A 6,440-nucleotide genomic window follows, 5' to 3' on the forward strand; every position below is an offset into this window, starting at 1 on the left:
GTACTGAAACTATAGAGAGTAGCCCCCACTTACCACAACTAGAGAAAAAAGCCAGAGAGCAGCAGTGAAGACCCGGCACAGTCAAAAATAAATAAATAAATCTTGAAAAAAAAAAAGGTAAAAAAAAGACTACATTTCCTTACTGCTACAGGGAGCCAGCCTCCTTTTTTTTTGAAATTTGATTCTTTATTAGAACTCTTTAGAACCAGCCTTCTGACTAGGTTTTAGCCAATGAGGTATAAGTGGAAGAGTTGAAAGGACTGCTGGAGACGTTACTTCAAGGGGTTGACTCAGTCAAATGAGCCTCTTTTGCTTTTCCCTCCTTTCTCTTCTCGCCTGGAATCTGATGCTCCAACAGCTGTATTTGGCCTTGAAGTGACCTTGAAAATGGAAGCTCTTAGCCATGATGGTAGAACAGAATGATACGAAGAGCGTGGGTCCATGATATTGGTGGTGTACCATTCCTGCCCTTTTCTGCCTACCTCTGGACCACTTTTATTTGACAGAGAAACACAATTGTCTCTTGTTTAAGCTTCTGTTATTTGGGATTTTCTGTTACACACAGCTAAATCTAACCTGTATGAATACTGCTGAATGGAGCTGTGGGAGACACGAGGGGAGAGGGCCCATCTCACATGAACCACTTGCCTCTGGCTCAGATGGTTTACATCTTTACGTGGTGTCAGTGTTCCCACTTGACTTCTCAGCGTTTGACTCTGTTAAGCATTCCTTTCTTCTTAAAACTCTCATCCCCTGGCTTCTACAACCTCACATTTCCCTGGTGTTTGCGGGGTCTCTCTCTCTCCCTTTTGAGTTTATATGCATTTTATCTTAGACAAACTACATGACGTATTTTTTCCCCTCAAAAACAATGCCTCCACTTCAAACAAATCAGCATCAAAATAAATGAAGAGCTCAAGCTGACATCAGTCCCAGTGTTTTTGTGGGTGAAAAACAGCAGCTGGTCAGTTGTGACAACAGGTGATGGCTCCAAAGTCACTGCCAAGTTTGTTAACATTTTCCCACTTGTAAGCCATCCTTAAAATCATATATGCGGGGGGGGGGGGGGGTCACACCATCCTCATGGTAGTTCAGCAGAGAAACCATGCCATCTGGATTCATGTTTTTGCTGATAAAAAATGGACAATTTAAAAAAATGTACTATTTACTTATGTGGTGTTCTGGGTCTTCATTGCAGTGGCTTCTTTTGTTGCTGAGCACGGGCTGTAAATGCTCTGGCTTTAGTAGTTGCAGTTTGCAGGGTCTTGAGCTCCTACTGAGTAGTTGTGGCATGTGGGATCTCCCGGAGCAGGGATTGAACCTGTGACCCTTGCATTGGCAGGTGGATTCTTAACCACTGGACCACCAGGCAAGTCCCAAGAACTGATAGGTTTTGAAGTCAGCAAGGATGTACTTGATTTGTTCTGCAGCTTCTGCCATATAAAAGGTTTTACTCTTTCTGGTCTCTGTTCTTCAAGTTTCCCTTTGATTGACTTCATGTCATCTTTGATGTACTTCTTGTAGGCTTCTTCCGTAAAGGTGGTTTCCTGCAAGTGATGGTTCATGACAATAGCGACATGAGTGATTACTGTGCTTTCAGTACCTTAGCCTTCCAAGCCTTCAGAGAAAGCATTTCCACCAATGAGTGATTCATCAATGTTACCTTTTGTCCTGTTGATCACCTTCCCCTTCACCTCCAGACACAGCCCTCTGCGACCTCCCAGATCTTGTAGGTGTTGGAGAACATCTCATGAGGGCTGATGTGATCCTGGTAGATGATCATGATGGCAACTGGAGGGACATGACTTTGTTGCTAGCTTCCTAGGAGCCTGGAGCTCAGAGTAAGCACTCTGAGCAGGTAGATTCTTAACCACTGGACCACCAGGTAAGTCCCAAGAACTGATAGGTTTTGAAGTTAGCAAGGATGTGCTTGGGGAGGGGGGATGGGAGGAGAAAAGTGTGGGATCTCTTTTGATTATCAAGTGACAGAAACTTTGACTTCTACTGGCTTCAACAACATCAAAAGAAGAGTCCAGGATTACATGTTTTGACCCAGTTGAATAGAGGGATTCAAACAATAGTATAGAGACAGAAGAGACATTTAAAATACTTAACAATTGGCATTGTGTTGTCTTTGAACAGATGTCAGAGGAGGTGTCCTGGAAGTCTCCTGCTGAACCAAGCATTAACTCTTTAGTTACTGGATCATAGGGAAGTTCAGAGGTTCCAGAAAGGTAACTAGGAGAAAGTAGGAGAATGATTCCTATCCCCAGGGGGTTCTGGGAAACATTTACTTCCCAACAGAAGTATTTCAACAATAATCAGCCATTCCAATGAGTACCAGATAAATAACAGCCCTGTGTTAGGATCTGGTTCAATTCAGTTCAGTTCAGTTACTCAGCTGTGTCTGACTTTTTGCAAGCCCATGGACTGCAGCACGCCAGGCTTCCTTGTCTATCACCAACTCCCAGAGCTTGCTCAAACTCATGTCCATCGAGTTGATGATGTCATCCAGCCATCTCGTCCTCTGTTGTCCCTTTCTCCTCCTGCCTTCAATCTTTCCAAGCACCAGGGTCTTTTCCAATGAGTCAGTTCTTCGCATCGGGTGGCCAAAGTATTGGAGCTTCAGCTTCAGCATCAGTCCTTCCAATGAATATTCAGGACTGATTTCCTTGAGGATTAACTGGTTTGATCTCCTTGCAGTCCAAGGAACTCTCAAGAGTCTCCTCCAATACCACAGTTCAAAAGCATCGATTCTTCGGTGCTCAGCTTCCATTATGGTCTTCCATACATGACTACTGGAAAAACCATGGCTTTGACAAGACGGACCTGGTTACTCTTTTTTCTTTTTTTCTATCTCGCAGCTCTACCATCCCATATAGACTATATTCTCAGATAGTCTCTCTCCCCTGGCTGAGAGATGGCTGCCCAATGACTCCCAGGGCTATGTTCTTCCTCATTCACATTCAGCAAAGACAAGTGAGGCTCTTTCCCCAGCAGCCCTAGCATGAAGTCTGAGATTTGGTCTGATGGAGCTGGCTGAGATCATATGCACAATCTTGATTGATGAACGTGGCTTGGGGAGGCTTGGAGAGGCTTAGAATGGGAGACTGGCTTAGGCAAGGTCTCCTACTCCACATCTGGAGCCTCAGCTTAGAAACAGCTTCCCTGGAGTAGGTAGGCTTAGAGTGGGGCTGCTACCCCCAGAGAAAAACTGGGTACTGTTGTCAGAAGAAGAGGGGGCATGTAACATGTAATGGCTTGTTACAGCAGTAACAGGAAACTGCAAACACAGTGGCTTCAAATGACACAAATTATTCTGTTATAGTTCTGGAGGTCAGAAGTCTGAACTGAGACTTCGAGGCTGAGATCAAGGTGTTGGCAGAGTTGTGTTCCTTCAGGAGGTTCTGGGGCGAATCCCTTCTCTTCCTTTTTCCAGCTCCTGGACACTCCCTACTTTCCTTGGCTCATGGTCATATCACTCCCGCTTCTGGTTCTGTTGTTACATTTCTTTCTCTGACTCTGACCTTCCTTCCACTCTTACGTAAGGACCCTGTGATTTCACTGGAGTCATCTGGATAATCCAGGGTAATTTCCCCATTTAAAAACCCTTGACTTCAGCATATCTGCAAAGTTCCTTTTACCATGTAAGGTAACATATTCACAGAGTCCAGGGATTAGAACGTGGGCATCTTTGGGCCAGAGGAACAGGGTGAGAGGTAGACATTATTCTGCCCATCACAGAGTGGATTCTGGATGGTAAAGGTAACAAGTGTCTATTATCTCCTTTGCCTGCCACCTCTCTGAGTACTCTTTTCTGTCTTTTGTAGATCTATCCTCTTTTACCTGACTTAGAATATTGGGTTTCTCAGCTTTCAGCTCTAGACCTCTTCTATTCTTGCTCTATATTCTCTCCCCAGGCAAGCTCACTGAGTCCAGGGCATGATTACCAACTATGGTTACATATTCACATTTCCAGCTCAAATATCTCTGAGTCCAGACCAGTATATCTAAATGTCCATTTAACACCTCCACTGGGCTGTCTCAATGGCCCGCCAAATTCAAGATGTCTAAAACCTTGCCAAATCCAGCTCTAAGTCAGTAACTGGAGCCACCAACCCTCCAGTTATGGGAATCCGAAACTTAGACAATCATCCTTAGTTCCTCCTCCCAATCCAATCCTTAGCTGAGTCTTTTAGTTTTCCCTTAATACATGTTATCTACTTCTTTGACTGCAAGGTCTTGTCAGATCTGCACTGCAGCACATGGAATCTTTTAGTTGCGACAATTTTACTCTCAGTTGCGGCATGTGGGATCTAGTTCCTTGACCAGGGATTGAACTCAGGCCCTCTGCATTGGGAGTGCCGATTTTAGTCACTGGACCACCAGGGAAGTCCTCTCTTTTTTATTTTTTAAATTATTTGATTGAATTTTATTTGTAGTAACAATAATCATTAAAACCAAACAAAAACAAACAATAAGCAAAAACAAAAACAAAATAATCTTCCACACTGAATGGGAATAATACCCATTTCAAAACCCTTTGAAGTTTGATTGAGCTTTTTCAATTTTACCTTCTTGATCTTAAAAACATCGATTTCTCTGTCTACTCACCTTTCACTCCAAGCTACCACTTTTGTCTAAGCTCTTGTCTGGATTTCTGCGCTGGCTGCCTAAACTAGTCTCTGGGTCCATTAGGATCCACCTCCAGTTTGTTTTCCACACATTGCCAGGGTTATTTTTCCAAAATGCAAATCTGATCATTTAACTCACCCACTCAGAACACATCACTGGCTTTCCATTGCCCTTAGGAGAGAGATCAAAATTCTTCCCATGGTATCTCAGGGTTTACAGGGTCTGCTCCCTGTCTGTTTCTCTAATCTTGCCTCCCTTCAAGAGTCTATTGGGTTTTCTGCACCTATGGATGCCGCCGAGAAAGCATTGTTGACATCTTCCCCAGCCCCACTGCCGTCATGTCTAAGTCACGGTCTCCCAAAGAGCCTGAACAGCTGCGGAAGCTCTTCATCAGAGGACTGAGCTTTGAAACAACTGAAGAGAGTCTGAGGAGCCATTTTGAGCAATGGGGAACACTCCCATTGTGTGGTAATGACGGATCCAAACACCAAGCGCTCCAGAGGCTTCGGCTTTGTCACATACGCCACGGGGGAGGAGGTGGATGCGGCCATGAATGCGAGGCCACACGAGGTGGACCGAAGAGTTGTGGAACCAAAGCAGGGCGTCTCAAGAGAAGATTTTCAAAGACCTGGTGCCCTCTTAACTGTGAGAAAGATTTTCGCTGGTGGCATTAAAGAAGACACCAAAGAACGTCACCTGGGAGATTATTTTGAAAATAATGGGAAAAAAGTCTGGGAAAATTGAAGTGGTTGAAATCATGACTGACCGAGGCAGTGGCAAAAAGAGAGGCTTTGCTTTTGTAACCTTTGATGATCACGACTCCACAGACAAGACTGCCATTCAGAAATACCACACTGTGAATGGCCACAACTGTGAAGTGAGACAAGCCCTGTCTAAGCAAGAGATGGCTAATGCTTCCTCCAGCCAGAGAGGTTGAAGCGGTTCTGGAAACGCTGGTGGCAGTCGTGGAGGTGGTTTCAGGGGGAATGACAACTTTGGTCACGGAGGAAACTTCAGTGGTCGAGGTGGCTCTGTTGGTGGCAGATATGGTGGCAAGTGGGGATGGTTATAAAGGATTTGGTAATGATGGAAGCAATTTTGGAGGTGGCAGAAGCTACAGTGATTTTGGCAATTACAACAATCGATCTTCAAATTTTGGACCCATGAAAGGCGGAAACTTTGGAGGCAGTTCTGGCCCTGATGGTGGTGGAGGCCGATACTTTGCCAAACCATGAAACCAAGTTGCCCAAGGTGGTTTCAGCAGCAGCAGTAACTATGGCAGTGGCGGAAGGTTTTATTTACTGCCAGGAAACAAAGCCAGAGAGGACAGCCAGAGAAGTGGCAGAGACAGGTTACAACAGATTTGTGAATTCAGCCAAGCGGCAGGGCCTAGCTGCTACAAGGAAGACATGTTTTAGACAGTACTCATGTGTATGGGCAAAAAACTTGAGGACTGTACTTGTGACTAATTGTATAACAGGTTATTTTAGTTTCTGTTCTGTGGAAAGTGTAAAGCATTCCAACAAAGGGTTTTAATGTAGATTTTTTTTGGTGCCCATGCTGTTGATTGCTAAATGTAATAGTCTGATCATGACGCTGAATAAGTATCTTTTTTTTTTAAGGAATCTATTGGTCTATTGGTCTCTCAATGTACAGATTGGGAGAAAATATTTGCAAATAATGTGACTGACAAGGGATTAGTCTCCAAAATTTACAAACAGCTCATGAGGCTTAATAGCATCAAAACAAACAACCCCATCAAAAAATGAGCAGAGTATCTAAATAGACATTTCTTCAAAGAAGAC

The 6,440-nt window shown here is 44.2% G+C and overlaps 2 pseudogenes; one reads left to right on the plus strand and one right to left on the minus strand.

The window, feature by feature from the left end:
• Positions 1-1,011: 1,011 nt before the first annotated feature.
• LOC128043480 (translationally-controlled tumor protein-like) lies at positions 1,012-1,783 on the minus strand (annotated as a pseudogene).
• Positions 1,784-4,934: 3,151 nt separating this feature from the next.
• LOC128061382 (heterogeneous nuclear ribonucleoprotein A1-like) lies at positions 4,935-6,053 on the plus strand (annotated as a pseudogene).
• The last annotated feature ends 387 nt before the right edge of the window (positions 6,054-6,440 follow it).

Source organism: Budorcas taxicolor, chromosome 2, assembly GCF_023091745.1.
Source record: "Budorcas taxicolor isolate Tak-1 chromosome 2, Takin1.1, whole genome shotgun sequence".
In the NCBI taxonomy this organism is placed as follows: Eukaryota; Metazoa; Chordata; class Mammalia; order Artiodactyla; family Bovidae; genus Budorcas; species Budorcas taxicolor.